Source organism: Zalophus californianus, chromosome 12 (assembly GCF_009762305.2).
Source record: "Zalophus californianus isolate mZalCal1 chromosome 12, mZalCal1.pri.v2, whole genome shotgun sequence".
Classification (NCBI taxonomy): Eukaryota; Metazoa; Chordata; class Mammalia; order Carnivora; family Otariidae; genus Zalophus; species Zalophus californianus.
Genome location: NC_045606.1, coordinates 2,837,269 through 2,854,304, shown reverse-complemented (window position 1 = coordinate 2,854,304; position 17,036 = coordinate 2,837,269).

The following is a 17,036-nucleotide window of genomic DNA, read 5'->3' as shown; positions in this document are numbered from 1 at the left end:
CCCTCTCCCGGGACAGCAGCTATGGACATTTTGGACAAGTCTGTGTGGACAGATGCTTTCATTTCTTTTTTTAAAGATTTTATTTATTTGTCAGGGAGAGAGAGAGCACAAGCAGTGGGGAGCAACAGGTTGAGGGAGAAGCAGACTCCCCGCTGAGCAGGGAGCCTGACGAAGGGCTGAATCCTGGGACCTTGAGATGATGACCTGAGCCAAAGGCAGATGCTTAACTGACTGAGCCACCCAGGTGTTCCCGATGCTTTTATTTCTTATAAACACCTAACAGAATTGCTGAGTCATAATCTAGGTATAAATTTAGAAGAATCTGCCAGAACTTTTAAGTGGCTTTACCACATTTATGCCATTACCAACATTTATGAGATTTCCAGTGACTCCTTGTCCATGCAAGGACAGCTAAGGAAAACAGCTAAAATAAAAAGTATGGTATTTTCACCTTTTTATTTTATTTTATTTTATTTTATTTTATATTTTGTGGGAAAAACACTTGCCATGAGATTTGCCCCCTTAAATGTCCGTGTACATTATTGTCGACTGTATGCACAATGTTGTACAGCAGATCTCTGGAGTTTTCACCTTATTTTGCTGAAACTTTATGCCTCTTGATTAGTAACTCCCCAATTTCTCCTTCCCCCTCGCCTTGACAATCATCGTTCCGCTCTTTCATTCTATGAACTTCACCGTTTTCAGTTCCTCATATTTGTTCTTCTAGGACCAGCTTATTTCACTTCCACTAATGTCTTTGACATTCATTCATACTGTCACATGTTGCAGAATGCCCTTCTGTCCTTCCGTGTTAGACCTGATAGTACTCCATTGCATGCAGGATACACATCTTCTTCTTCCATTCATCTGTGGGTCAATATTTAGATTGTTTCCAGATCTTGGCTCTTGTGAAGAGTGCTGCACGAACACGCAAGTGTTCACCTCCTCAAGACCCTGATTTCAATCCTTTTGGAGAAATACCCAGAAGTGGGACCGCTGGATCTTAAGGTAGTTCTATGTTTATTTTTTTAAGGAACCTCCATACTGTTTTCCACAGTGTCTGCACCATTGCGTATATCCCACAGTGTTCAAGGGCTCCCATTTCTCCCCCTCACCCACACTTACTTTTGGATCTTTGATCCTAGCCGTCCTGGCAGGTGTGAGATGATATCTCAGGGTGGGTTTTGATTTGCATTTCCCTAATGATGACGGACACTAAACATTTTTTTTTCATATACACTGGTCGTTGGATGTCTTCTTTGGAGAAATATACTTAACATTAGCTGTTCTAGGAGCTATGTAATGAAATCTCATTGAGTTTTAATTTGTATTTTGCTGATAATTCATAATTGTGGGCATTTTTATGTGCTTATTGGTTATTTGTCCATCTTACTTTGTGAGGTGTTGGCTCAAATATTTTGCCCATTTTTATTAGAGTCACTTGCTGCTTTACTATTGAGTTTTAGGACATTGCATTTTCCACATTATATATGATCAGTGGTCATTTTTTTTCTCTTTTTAAATAGAATGAGGTGCTGTTTCTTTGAAATGCTGTAAGACTACTGAAAAACTGGACAACCTGTCTTGTCAAACTCTCCAAGAATCTTCCAAGGCTTTTTGGAATGTTGACAGTCTTAAAAAATAGATTGCGTGAAATTCATAGATAATAAAACCTACAACACACACACACACACACACACACACACACACACACCCCAAAGACGCAACTCGGGAAGAAATAATAGGAAATAATAGGAACACCATTGAGCTTTCTACTCAAACAAAATCAAAGACAGGAAAAAATTTCATATGGTGTAGCAAGGAGGCAGGAATGCCACCTGGAATTAGTATTTCCAGGTTAGCAAATGGGTATGCCGTGTTCCGTGCTATTCACCATGATCACCCCATTTTACAAAAGTGTCCTTACCACTAACCTTGAGCACGTATCCTTGGTTTTCCCAGTAGGTATTCTCTTTTTCTAGCAACAACACTGAGGATTTTCTCTAAGGAATGATTTTTGTCTCTACTTTCCAGGAAAGTGTCCTGCTGGGGGCCCGGGGGACCTGTGAGCCTGGCTTGACCATGACGAACACTTGTATCCCTGACCACATTGACTTATTCTACCATGACTGCATCACACAACTTGGCGAATGCACCAGTGACACACTCTATGGATGTTTGTTGTATTCACCAAGGCAGAAGCTCACACCTTCTACTAGGATTGTAGCTATGACAACGCAATCCTAGAACTGCTGGGGCCCCATGGAGGAAGAGCCTGAGCTTAAAACGAAGCCAACACAAAGGAGAGAAGAAAGACACGGTGAACACATTTCTAAGCACCTTGACCCATGTGTGCCTGAAGCCACTACCTATGGACTTTTCAGTATTGTGAGCCTGTAGGTTCTGTTTTGTTTAAACTAGTCTGAGTTGGATTTCTCTTACTTTCTGCCGACAGTACTGTCTGTTCCAAACCTATTACACCGAGACTGTTCGTTCTAGTCACAAACTTTGGTGACCTCATTCTTTCTTTTTACGGATGAAGACGTGACTATTGGCTTGGTCCAGTGGGAGTTTGATCACAGGTAAAGATTTGATTGTGTTCATGCTAATCTCTTTTTCCATTTGTAATTTCATTTAATCTTCTCAGCAGCCCTTTGAGTTAGATTTGCATGTTGCAAATGACCTAATTGAAGCTTATATAATTTTCTGCTATAGTACACCTACCAATTCCTCAATCCCAAAGTCGCTCTCGTTTACTTTGCTTTATACTTGTCACAGTAAAAACACACGCTGGTCATAGTAAAAACATTCCTCATCCTTGAACTGCCTGCTTGATTTTTCTGCCAAAGATGTTTCCCGAGAAGCACATGAAGACACAAAAATCTGTGTGTAAGTAGCCCCAGGAAACAAATATAAGGGAATGGGGACATGAGACAATAAAAGCCCATAACCAATGCAAGCTTGGGCTGTGAGCAACTGAAGTTCAGTGTCGTGGGGCACTCTGTTCAAGAACACTCACTACCAAACATCCCTGAGAGTCGTCCCAGCCAATGGTGGATACATTACATCTCAGGTCCAAATTCACTCAATATCCACACTGCAATCATGGGCAAAGTTCCTTTGAGCCTTTTTTCTTTGCATTGAACAGCACAAGACCTATGGGTCCTCAACAGAGGGCTCTGCAGGAGAAGGGGGCTCATCTCCTGCATCCAGGTCTATATGGTTGCTCAGTGGCATGGGTGTGAGGACATCCACCAGTGCTCTGCAATCTTGCAGCTCCAGCCCAGCCAGGTAGTCATCCACCCATGACCCATCCACATGGACACTATGCTCCAGACCTCCTGCCTACCAAGGTGCCCCATGCCCTCTGCACATGCACATACCTGCCTGTGCCCCAGGCGCTTCCTGCTTTCTTGGTGACTGCAGATCAACTCTGCCCCCAGGAAACCCGTGAGGGCTGCCATCTGGCAGGTGCAACTATAACTTGTCCAGGGATCTTGGCATCCCAGTCTGGGGGTAGGGTCTTCTGTGGAGTCTGTCCACTTTGGGTGCTCTCCTTCTACCCTACAGTGAATTCCAGAGTTTCCTGGTATCTTACAGTTACTCTTTGGTCATGTTTTAATAATTAAATGTCAACTGTTTGAATCACAGTGTGCTTTCAGGCTCCTGACTGGACCTGGACTGACATGGTGGCGGCGGGGGGCAAACGGCTGGCTGAGGGCTGCTCCCAGGGCAGTGTGGGGTTCGCAGCCAGCATTCAAGCTGAGTGTTTAGGCACTTGCCCTCAGGAGTCATGGCGTAGGATGGTGACTGCCATGGGTATTTAGGAGGGACAGTGACCGAGGTCTGCTCAATCCAGCCCTAAGTCTCGGCTTTCTCCATGAACAAAGGAGGTGTGGGGTGTGGTTGGTAAAGGGCAGGGGTGTAGGTCGGGAGGACTAAGAAGGCAAGGTGTCAGGAAAGCCCTGCTAACAAGTTTGTTTATCGTTGCCTAGCTCTCCTGCCCTTGGGACCCGATGAGGAGCACGTACACCAGGACAGTGTCCCAGAGTGAGGTGATGAAGTGCGTCTTCTAGAACACAGGGCTTCCAGTTCTCAAGCGCCTCTGGGGTGGAGTTGAAGAGGGGAAAGCAAGCCCAGGGGACAGGTATGAGTTTGAACTGTGGCCCTGGCACTTGTGAGCTTTGCACAGTGAACCAACCTTTCCTGACATCCCTGCTCTGCAAGACAGAAGTGGGCGTCCCAGAGCTGTGAGTTCGGTCCTCACTGAGGGGGGATCAGCAGAACCCAGAAGAAGAGCCAGATGAGGACTGAACCCCTCTCTGCCACCACGGTCGCCCTGACTCCATAGAAGGGGTTGCATGTGTGTTGCAAGCTGCTCTAGAGCATGTGCAGTTGTCTGGAGGCCAGCCTACGTGCACGGACAGGTCAAGTGTAAAAAATGCTATTTGACATTTTCAACTATTTTTTTCCCTTTTTATAAATAGGCATGTTAGAGAACTCCTCCAGTCTGGGCATGTTACTCATAGACAGGTTATGAATGGGGCAGATCATTCTAGACACTCAGCATCTAGATCTTAATGAGAGAATGAAAAAGCAAAGAAAACAGCCCCTTTTCCCAAACTGCTCTATTAAAGAGGGCTGTTTTTTATTCAGGGGCTCTATACACTAACACTGGAATGCATTGTACACTGTTTCAACGCCGTGTTGGCTTGCATTCAGCAAATGCTGACCACGCATGTGTTTTGTGCCACACACCATGTGAGGCCCTGGGAGGCGCAAGTGAATAAGACTCCTTGTCTGGCCTAAAAATCATTTCGTCTAGCCAAAGAGGTGCACAGCATGCACTGAGACCTTTTCAAATATCAATAAGAGAATGCAGAGGGTATAGGGAATGCAGACGTGTGAACTCCATTCCTAGAGCAGTAGATCGGCAGAAAAAGAAAATTTCAGGTAAGCATTTAAAAAATTCAAATTTCTGTGTTAATTTTTTTTATTTAAATTCTTACACTTGAACTTCTTTTTCAATCATAGTTGGTCAGGCCATTTGGTTTACCACTTCCTGAGTAAAGATGTATTATCAAATACATACATACATACATACATACATACAAATTTCTGCAACTCAAACAAATAACTCAGTTAAAAGTGGGCAGAGGACCTGAAGAGACATTTTTCCAAAAAAGACATACAGATGGCCAACAGACACGTGAAAAGATGCTCCACATCACTCATCATCAGGAAAATGCCAACCAAAACCACAATGAGATACCACCTCAAACCTGTCAGAATGGCTAAAATCAACAACACAAGAAACAACAGGTGTTCGCGAGGTAGGGAATAAAGAAGAACCTCCTGCACTGTTGGTGGGAATGCAAAGTGGTGCAGTCATGGTGGAAAAAAGTGTGGAGGTTCCTCAAAAAACTAAAAATAGAATCACCCTATGATCCAGTAATTCCACTACTGGGTATTTACCCAAAGAAAACAAGAACACTAATTTGAAAGGATATATGCACCCCTACGTTTATTGCAGCACTATTTACAATAGCCAAGATATAAAAGCAACTCAAGTGTCCATTAATAGATGAATGAATAAAGGTGTGGTACACACACACACACACACACACACACAGGAATATTACTCAGCCATAAGAAAGAATGAAATATTGCTGTTTATGACACCATGGATGGACCTAGAGGATATTCTGCTAAAAGAAATAAGTCAGACAGACAAAGACAAATACCATGTGATTTCAGTTACATGTGGAATCTAAAAAACAAAAAACATGAAGAAACAAATAAAAAGCAGAAACAGACCCATAAATACAGAGAAGAAATTGATGGGTGCCAGAGGGAAGGGGCTGGGGGAATGAGCAAAATGGGTGAAGGGGAGTAGTAGATACGGGCTTCCAGTTACGGAATGAATTGGTCATGGGGATGAAAGGCACAGCACAGGGAATATATTTAGTGGTATTGTATGAGCACTGGATGGTGATGGATGGGAGCTATGCTTATGATGAGAGCAGCAAAATGTAGAGCTGTCAAATCCCTGTGTCATGCTCCTGAAACTAACAGAACACTGTGCATCAACTCTATCTCAATAAAAAAAAAGATATGAAGTTCTGCTACTGCGCATCGTGATGGTTAATTTCTTGTGTCAACTTGGAGCCCACGGTTGGATGAGATGAACATTGGAATCGGTGAACTTTGAACAAGCAGATCACCCTCCATCATGTAGGTGGGCCTCACCAATCCGTTGAAAGTCTGGATAAAACAAAAAGACTGAGCTCTCTCGAGAAAGAGGGAATTCTGCCAGCAGATGACCACACACTTTATCTGCCTCATCGGCTGTCCTGGGTCTTGAGCCTGCTGGCCAAACCACACACTTAGACTTACCAGCCTCCATAATCACATGAGGCAATTCCTTATAATAGATCTCTTTATGATGTATATGTGTATTCTCTCTCTCTCTCTCTCTCTCTCTCTCTCTCTCTCTCTGGGTTCCATGCCTCCAGAGAACCCTAACGCAAGAACATCGGTGAGTGTTTAACTGCCATTCACACGGTGTGGAGTGGGGTGTGACCACCTACAGCACAGGCAGGTGATGTGTGACCTCAAGAGCAGAAGCTGATGCACAGAGGGTTTAAACTCACCCAAGTTTCCAGAAATCAAAGTCGCCTGTGCCCTCAGCGCTCTGTCAAAGGCTGTTACTCAGCCAAGTATAACTGGGGCTTTTATAGCTTTTGGTCATTTTCCTGGAAATATGGATTGTCCATTTAGTCACATGTGGGTGATTCCACTACTAATCAATTCGTAAATTGTGAGTTTCTGGGACAAATTGTGTGTATGATACATGTGGAAAAGCATCTTCAAAACAGGTTGAGAAAAAGGACCAGTTCTCACAATAACGCATGCCGTATGATTCCTCTGGATGAAGCCCAAAGCCTGCTACAACCAAACAATCTATTGCTTAGAGATGCATGTCTTGCTGGTGGGGAAAGGAGAACAAAGGAAAGCAGGGGCATAATGAAGATAAGGTGGGTGATCGTGGTTCTCTCTGTGGGGGACGCAGACAGATGTGAACAGAGAAAGCAGAAGGGAGCTCCAGCAGCAAGGTAACGTCTTGTTTGTGTCTTTGGCTCGCTTCAGCATAGTTCCCTGAAGTGTGCGTTTGCGCGTGTGTGTATCTGTGTGTGTATCCGCATGTTTACGCATACATATAATCTCCAGCCAAATTTTGTGCGTGAGAGTGAAAAGAAAAAAGAACGCAGTCATCCCCCCCTTATCTGCGATTCCTCTTCCTGTGGTCTTAGTTACCCGTGGTCAGCCACAGTCTGGGAGCACATGATCCTCCTTCTGACTTATCGTCCGAAGGTCACTGGTAGCCTAACCCTGCGACAAAATGCGTACATCAGTCACCCCCCTGCAACACCTGGTGACCCTATAATCACCACATGTCATCACAAGAAGAGTGGGTGCAGTACCGGAAGATATTTTGAGACAGAGACCACATTCACATAACCTCTTTACAGCATATTGTTAGAATTGTTCTATTTTATTATTAGTTATTCTTGTTAATCTCTTACTGTGCCTAATTCATAAATTAAGGTTTATCTTTGGCATGTATGTATAGGAAAAATCATAGTACATATAGGGTTTGGTACTATTCATGGCTTCAGGCATCCCTGGGGTGTCTCAGGGTATCCCCTACAGATAAGGGGAGACTGTTGTACACGATATGAAATGTACTTTGTGCTTCCTGGTCTAAAACAATTCTGATACAGAACGAGTCTAATACAGAAATCCAGGAAGAAAAAAAATAACAAATAGGTACTCCTGTCTCACAGTGCATTCACAAAGTGGCTGCCTGCATGCATTACTGTCATGTTTAATTTGTTAAAGGCAATATCCAGCCTCCGTATGAAAAAATAAATTACCCAAATTTAGTCCTTTGCCAACATATCATGAATAAGTGGGGAGCAATGGGTAGAAAGCCAGGGGGTGGGGCGCCTGGGTGGCTCAGATGGCTAAGCGTCTGCCTTCGGCTCAGGTCATGATCCCAGGGTCCTGGGATCGAGCCTTGCATCAGGCTCCCTGCTAGGCCGGGAGCCTGCTTCTCCCTCTGCCTCTGCCTCTCTCTCTCTTTCATGAATAAATAAATAAAACATTAAAAAAAAAAAAAAAGAAAGCCAGGGGGATAAAAAGGCACATATTAAAATGCAGTTTATTCTAATGCAATACATCTTTACCAGGATGCTCTTTAATAAGAAATTTCAGATGATTGAATTTGGGATGTTCTTTTAAGATCAGAAACATTGCGGCGTTTGGTAAGGAAAAGATCCAGCAGTCTTATCATTGCTGCCATCCTGCTGATCATATTTTCATTGACCACAAGTTATAGGGGATGTGTGTCAAAGAGCCTCGTCTGGAATCGGGGCGCTCAGGTCCTGCTCAGCCACACACCATCTCTGGACCTGGCCTAGGGTACTTCCTCCATTTCCTTTACCCATGATTTTCCCTATCAGTAAATAAAGGCCATAACAAATGTTTTATTATAGGAGGTTTTAAAAGTATTAGATGTGAACATGTCTTTAAAAAGTATGATGGAAAACTAATGATGTAATGTATGGTGATTAACATAACAATAAAAAATTTAAAAAAATATGATGGAAAAAAAAGCCATGCCAATTTTAATCCTTATTGTTATGAGATGTGTTCTAAGGCCCAACGGTGTTGAGAAGACAGATAAGGGCTGTAGTAGAAAGTACCAGAGTAGATGTACTATTCTGGTTTCTACAGTAAAACAGAATGAATAATTCATTCACGTGAATGAATTACCATGAGGAACTGGATTGGCTCATGGGGTTGCAGAGGCTGAGAAGTCCCACCTCCGCAGTCAGCAAGCTGGAGACCCAACAGAGGTGATGGTAGAGTTCCATTCCAAGTCGGAGGCAAAGGCCAGACGCTCCAAATCAAACCCTATCAGGCAGAGACTCCACCTTCTAGTCTATTCGGGCCCTCAACTGATTAGATGAGGCCCACCACATTGGAGCGGGCATTTGCTTTACTCAGTCTACAGATTCAAATGTTAATCTCATCCAGAAACGTCCCTATAGATGCACCCAGAATCATGTCTCTCCAATGTCTGGGCACCCTGTGGCCTAGTCGAGTTGACGTGTAAAGTTACCCATCACCATGGGTTAACGCTCTGAGACCGCAGGCGTGGTTTGAGGGCAACGCATCTGCAGCGGCAGGAAAGCTCTGCCTTCCTTGACCTGTAGTAGATGCCCTGCTTGTCTTCCGCCTCAGTCCTGTCACTCTGCTCTTTTGCATATGGATAGTACTCACGTCTTTCCAACTACTGAGCTCCCAGTCAAGGCTCTGCTACGTGTCGGCCATAGAAACTCACACAAGTCCCTGAGCCCCAGTTTCTCCTGTGAGGGACAGGTCTGTACAGAAAGGTCATTTTGAGAGCCAAGGGGGAGGAGGGCTTGTAAAATAAGAAGTATTTTTAAAACTATAAAATAAAGCAAAAGAAATAAGAATACATCAGACAATAAAAATAACTAAAATCCCAGCATGTAAAAAACTGAAAACACTGATCCCCGTGAAAATCCCAGCAAGTTATTTTATGGATTTGGGCAAACTGATTCTAAAGTTTATGGGCAGGCCAAAAGACCCAGAAGAGCCAGCACAATATTGAAGAAGGAAAGCAAAGCGGGAGGAGGGACGCTGACTTCAAGACTTACTCTAAAGTTACGATAACCAAGACAGCGTGGTATTGGGGAAAGAAGAGAGAAATAGATCCGTGGCATAGAACAGACAGCTGAGAAACAGATGCCCCCCACCCCAGGAATATATTCAACTGGCCTTTGAAAAAGAGGCAGAGGCAACACCACGGAACAAAGATGGTCTCCTCAGCAAATGGTACCGGAGCAACCAGATGCCCACGTGCAAACAAACGAACCTAAATACAGATCTTACAACCTACACAAAAAGCATTTCAAAATGGATCACAGACCCACGTGTAAAACACAAACCTCAAAAATTCCCAGGAGATAACATCACAGAAATCTAGAAAGTCTTGGTAGAGCAGTAGCTCTTTCTCTACAACATCAAAGGTGCAATCCATGAAAGAAAGAGTTGATAGCTGAGTTCTATTAAAATTAAAAAAAAAAACCTCTGGGAAAGACAATATCAAGAAAATTAGAAGATAGCCCACAGCCTAGGAGAAAATATTTCTGAAAGATACATGTTATAAAGGAATGTTATCCGCTATACACAAAGAACTCTTACAACTGAGCAACAAGAAAATGAACAGGAGGATTTAAAAGGTGGGCCAAAGACCTTAACAGAAACCTCATGAAAGGCAGTAAAACAGATATGGAAAGATGTCTGACATCAATTTTCATGAGGGAGATGCAAATTAAAACCACAACGAGATAACACAACACCTCTGCTAGAATGGCCGAAGTCCAGAACACTGATGACACCCAGTGCTGCTGAGGACGCGGAGCCACAGGAATGCTCACTCACTGCTGGTGGGAATGCAGAATGGCGCAGCCACTCTGCAAGACAGTTTAGTGGTTGCTTACAAAACTGAAAATACTCTCATCACAGAATCCATCATTCAAACTCCTTGGTATTGACCCAAAGGAGTTGAAAACTTCTGTCTACAAGAATGAATACTCATGGAAGCTTTATTCATAACTGCCAAAACTTGGAAGCAACTAAGATGTTCTCCAGAAGGTGGCTGAGTAAATAAACTGGTACACCCAAACAGTGGAATGTCTTTTAGTGCCAAAAAGAGAGAAAAAATGATCAAGCCATAAAGAGATATGAAGGAAACTTAAGTACATATTACTAAGTAAAAGAAGCCAATTTGAAAAGGCTACATACTGTATGATTTCAACTCTGACATTCTGGAAGAGGCAAAACTATAGAGACAGTAAAAGATCAGTGGTTGCCAGGGGTGGGGTGGGGAGAAGTAAATAGGCAGAGCGCAGAGGATTTTTAGGGCAGTGAAAATATTCTATGATATTGTAATGATGGATACATGTCATTACACCTTTGCCCAAACCCGCAGACTGTACCACACAAAGATTGAACTCTAGGACAAACTATGGACGATGGGTGGTCATGATGTGTCAGTGTAGGTTCAACAATCATAACAAATGTACCAGTCTCAAGAGGGATGGTCACAGTGGGGGAGGCTGTGCATGTGTGGGGGGCAAGAAGTAGATAAGAATCTCATCTCTCTCCTCTGGACTCTGAGAAACAAACTGAGGGTTCTAGAGGGGAGGGGGGTGGGGGGATGGGTTAGCCTGGTGATGGGTATTAAAGAGGGCACGTTCTGCGTGGAGCACTGGGTGTTATGCACAATCAATGAATCATGGAACACTACATCAAAAACTAATGATGTAATGTGTGGTGATTAACATAACAATAAAAAATTATTAAAAAAAAAGAATCTCATCTCCTCAATTTTGCTGTGACTCTAAGACTGCTCTAAAAATAAAATATTAGGGGAACCTGGATGGCTTAGTTGGTTAAGTGTCCAAATCTGGATTTCGGCTCAGGGTTGTGAGATCAAACCCCAAGTCGGGCTTTGCACTGGGGGTGGAGTCTGCTTAAGATTCTTTCTCTCCCTCTCCCTCTTCCCCTCTCCCCTCCCTCTCTAAAAAATAAAATACTTTTTTAAAGTGTAGAAGTTCCATAAAAAATAACGTGCAAATAAAGCTTAATGCATATTTGAAACTTTTGAAATTGACTCTCATCCTCATGATGAGTGATCCTAATGAGTAAACACAATGAGTTTACCACAATGAGCAAAGTACAGCTCACACAACACGGCTAACAGATTTCTCATTGAGCTAATGAATCCATTCAATGGAGTAAATTACCATTTTGCTTCATGTCACTAATTTTCATGTTGTAGCTCTGAATTAATCCATAATGCCACCAATAAAGAGGAGAGTTTGCCCTAGAATTTTGTTAGACCTGAAAGAATGTATTTCTGCCTCCTAAGGAAAAGTTCCAATCCTGGACAAATTATTGAAATATTTACAACAGGTATGGTGAGGACCACAGCAAATCAGCACACACCGTGGCCACCATGCCACCCCCTCTCCCCTCACTGAGCATACGGAGAATGCTTCGGGATAACCTAGTTACCTAGATTGTCAAACCATTTCTCTCTTATTTTTTTTCATTTATTTATTTATTTTTATTATGTTCAGTTTGCCAACATAGAGTACATCACCAGTTTTTGATGTAGTGTTCAACGATTCATTAGTTGTGAATAACACCCAGTGCTCATCACAACACATGCCCTCCTCAATACCCACCACCCGGCTACCCCTCCCCCTCCCCCCTCCCTTCTACAACCCTCAGTTTGTTTCCCAGAGTCCAGAGTCTCTCCCTGTCTGATTTCTTCCCGTTTAGTTTTCCCTCTCTTCCCCGGTGGTCCTCCGAGCTATTCCTTATGTTCCACATATGAGTGAACCCATATGATAATTGTCTTTCTCTGCCTGACTTATTTCACTTAGCATCATCTCCTCCAGTCCCATCCATGTGGATGCAAAAGTTGGGTATTCATCCTTTCTGATGGCTGAGTAATATTCCATTGTATATATGAACCACATCTTCTTTATCCATTCATGTGTTGAAGGGCATCTCGGCTCCTTCCACAGTTTGGCTATTGTGGACATTGCTGTTATAAGCATTGGGGTACAGGTTCCCCTTCTTTTCATTACATCTGTGTCTTTGGGATAAATACCTAGTAGTGCAATTGCTGGGTCACAGAGTAGCTCTATTTCCGATGTCTTGTTTCCAGAGTGGCTGTACCAGCTTGCATTCCCACCAAAAGCGTAAAAGGGTTCCCCTTCCTCCCCAACCTCGCCAACATCTGTTGTTCCCTGTATTGTTCATTTTTGCCATTCTAACTGGTATAAGGTGGTATCTCGTTATGGTTTTGATTTGTATCTCCCTGATGGCTAGTGATGTTGAACATTTTTTCATGTGTCTGTTAGCCATTGTATGTCTTTTCTGGAGAAGTGTCTGTTCATGTCTTCTGCCCATTTCTTGACTGGATTATTTGTTTTTGAGATGTTGAGTTTGATAAGATCTTTAGATCTTGAATACCACCCCTTTATCTGTTATGTCATTTGCAAATATCTTCTCCCACTCCGTGGGTTGGCATTTCTCTCTCCTTTCAAATTAGAAGTTTCTCTGATTAAAGATGATCCGTCAGACCTGGTGCTCTCGCCTTGCTTTCTCCAGGGTCTCTCTCTCCTAGCCTTCTCAGGGTCTCTTAAGTCACCTTGAAGACATCTGTGGCTCCAAGTTCTGAGTGTGACTCCCTTGCTCGAGGCCAGTCAAGGAGCCTGAGGAGACACAGGTGGAAGGATGGAGGACAGAAAGATGGAGGCTAGAATGATAATAGATGGGTGGATGGATGGATGGATGACAGCAGGATGGGAGGATGGAAGGATGGAGGACAGAGGGATAAAGTATGAAAGGAAAGAAAGACGGAGGGTGGAGCAATGATAAGACGGATGGGTAGATGGATGGGTAGGTAGGAGGATGAGAAGATGGGAAGATGGAGGACAGAAGGATAGAAGGTGTAATAATGAAAAGATGGACGGATGGACGGATGGATCAGGGGAGTATCTAAGGATGGCTGGAAGGTAAAGCTATGGTTTATGAAGCTGTGGTTTTGGGGAGCCACGGTAATTGCTGCGGCAGTTAGTAAGGGCCAACTACATACTAGATAATGGTGCTAAGCACCTTCTATTCAGTATCTCAAGGAATCCTCACAGGACTCCTATCAAAGAGTTTCAATTATTTTCCCTAAGCCTGAAGAAGCATAGCCCTTTGGTTATGAAGTTGGGGATCTGGAACTTGTATCCTTACCTGTCTAGCCACAAAGTCTGTGGCCTTGCCCTCAGCCCTGTGCAGCCACACAGAATAGATAGAGCCCATTGGTCACAAGGCAATAACAGTTTCTGCCTAAGGGCATACAGCTGGGCGCTCTTCTCTGATCAGCCTACTGTTACTGCTTCTCAAGGCGAGATTTCGTTTTCTCCCCACACTTGACCTGCAAAATCTTTCTTTAAACAGTGTTCTCACTTAATCTCTTGCTGAGGCTACTTTCCTAGGCTCTGGTGCCAGAGGCCCAGGGTTTTGTAAGTAGTTCACACTTATGATGAGCCAGACTCGGAGATTTGCAAGTATTAAGTTCATTCCATCCTTACACCACCCTGATTAGGTCGGTATGATTACCACCTCCAGTTATCAGGTGAACAAAATGAGGCTCATATGAGGCTTCTGTCCAAAGTAGGCACAACTGGCAAAGAGCATATCCAGGATTTGATCCCGAGTTTTGTCTTTCCTTAGAGCTTATGCCCTTAACCCCTGTGCTTGGAAACAGAGCAAGGAACTAGCTGAGGAGTAAACAAATGACAACAGGGACCTCCCCACACCCCCACCAAGGACTTTTCAGTTTGTCCCCAGCACTGTCACATGGAGAAATATCCATCCCATTTCTACTGTATAGGAAACTCTCAAAATTACTAACACAAGCCATCAGAATCACTCAGGGCTCTGTCTTTTATCCCCAGACCAGGCCAATGGGGCCATCTTTGTTTCTGCTTGGAGAGCCATTTAAATGTTCCCATAAGAAAAGAACATGTGGTCCAGAAAGAATGGGACATAAATATTCGAGAAAGGTCCTAAACTAAAGACTGACAGTCCTAAACCAAAGAGAAGAAAGGATCAGTTTGTTCCACGGGCTCTGATGTTCCACTGGACACTTTCTTGAGAATAGTGCCTCAGGGCACCTGGGTAGCTCGGTTGGTTGGCTAATTTTTGTGAAGATAAAGATCCAAACATATGCATGTCCTGTCGGTATTTTCTACACAGAGTGTATGTTGAATGGAGGTTACAAAAATTTCCAAATCTTACATTTTCTTTTCTTACTCTTCCTGTGGTTTTTCCGTCAGAGAGTTGTAATGACATTGGATGATAAAGCTCCAGAGGTAAAGGATAAAGCAAAGGCTTTTAATTTGCATTTTTGGAAGATCACGCACAACACACCAGAGTCTGTGCATCCCAAAGTCATCGCTGATGGTCTGAATGTGTCAATAATTTATCACCTGCATGGCTCCACTGCAAAATCTATAAGAGAAATGGAAAATGTATTTTTCTGCTCTAGTAGCAAGAAAATCAATCTGTGGATGCTTGACAGATTCTGATTTTATGATTTAGGTGTCCTTAATCAGAGAAGTCTCATGAAGAGAAAGCAGAGTGCATTGGAATAATAAAGAAGAAACCCGAAGACATAGAAAAGTTGCTCCAAGCAAAGAACTGCCCACCATCCTCTTCACAACCATGGCAGAGGAGAAAGAGTAGCTACTTTATTCCCAGAGAACCCTGGGGACCAGTCGTCACTCAGGCACTTACTTACTCGGTGGGTGACAGTGAATGCACTAACCACACAGAGCTTCCGTGTTCTCATCTATAAACTCTTGGTATTGATTCTGGCCTCGTAGGGCTCTCTGATGATGACACAAAACCTCAAAATTGATTCAGCAATAGAACAGGTGTGCATCTGGGCCCCTGGGTGGCTCAGTTGGTTAAGCGACTGCCTTCGGCTCAGGTCATGATCCTGGAGTTCTGGGATCGAGTCCCGCATCAGGCTCCCTGCTCGGCAGGGAGTCTGCTTCTCCCTCTCCCGCTCCCCCCTCTTGTGCTCTCTCTCTCTCTATCTCATTCTCTCTCTCAAATAAATAAATAAAATCTTAAAAAAAAAAAAAGAACAGGTGTGCATTTGTGAATGCATTGCAATTAGTACATAGCAACTATTAGGTTCCTTCCACACATCAAGGCTTTTTCAGAAATTATCCTTTCCAAAGCAAACTCTTACCTTTTGCTTAAAAACTCATTGACGCTAACCTGGAAACACTGGGGTCGGTCACCTCTTTGGGGATATTTGCCCTATTTGTCCTCTATCCTCCAGTCTTCCCCCAACTCTCTCTAAGCTGCACAGAGTGCTTAAACCATACCCATGAGAGGCAGTGAGAAACTTTCCCTAACTCTTGTTACAGCCCATGGAAGCACTTTATGGTGAGCATAGAAACCCAGTCATGCGTGGTGTTGCAGATAAAACCAGGACTCAACATCGGACACCCTGGCCACCCCAAACACACACTTTTACCCATTTACCCTGTTTCTGACCTTTCTCAGGCAGCCTGAGCTTGACAGTGTAGTACATAACATAATTCATCAAGTTATTTATAAAATAAGAATGAGATAACCCAATTGAGCATGCTTTCCCAACTGCATACTGCTTTGCAAATAGTAACAAATGAGCTTTCCGAATCAAATTCAACACAAAAATCACAATGCTCATTCTTGAACAAGGGAGAACAAGGGAGGTCTCTCACTACCCTCTCCCCCCACAAGATGTGGGAAACCCACTTATATAAAGAAGGTGTTGGCATAAGCTGTCCACACTGAGGGATATCCATCCATGACTTTTGGAACTACAATATTACTCGGGTCTTTGCGAAGAGGAACGAAAAATGAACAAGCCTAGAGAAGTATTTGTTCTATTTTAAAGAGAAACCAAGAAATGCAAACCAGAGTCTCTTTGCCTTCAGAAACTGGGCAGAACGCTGAAATGCATGAAAGAAGAGTTTGCATGTTTCAAGGAGTGAGTTCTGTGGCAGATGCCAAAGGCACAGGCCCATCCAGCGCCCGCCCCCCCCCCCCCGTTAAGATTTTATTTATTTATTTGACAGAGAGAGAGCACAAGCAGGGGGCAGTGGCAGGCAGAGGGAGAAGCAGGCTTCCTGCCAAGAGGGGAGCCCGATGTGGAAATCGATCCCTGGGATCACGACCTAAACCAGGGCAGATGCTTAACCAACTGAGCCACCCAGGCATCCCTAGTGGGCCCCTTTGGATGTGGGTCCAAGGGGGACCAAGCTGCCTGTCTCTTTGCAAGAAAACCTAGAAACTTTGATTAATAATATTTC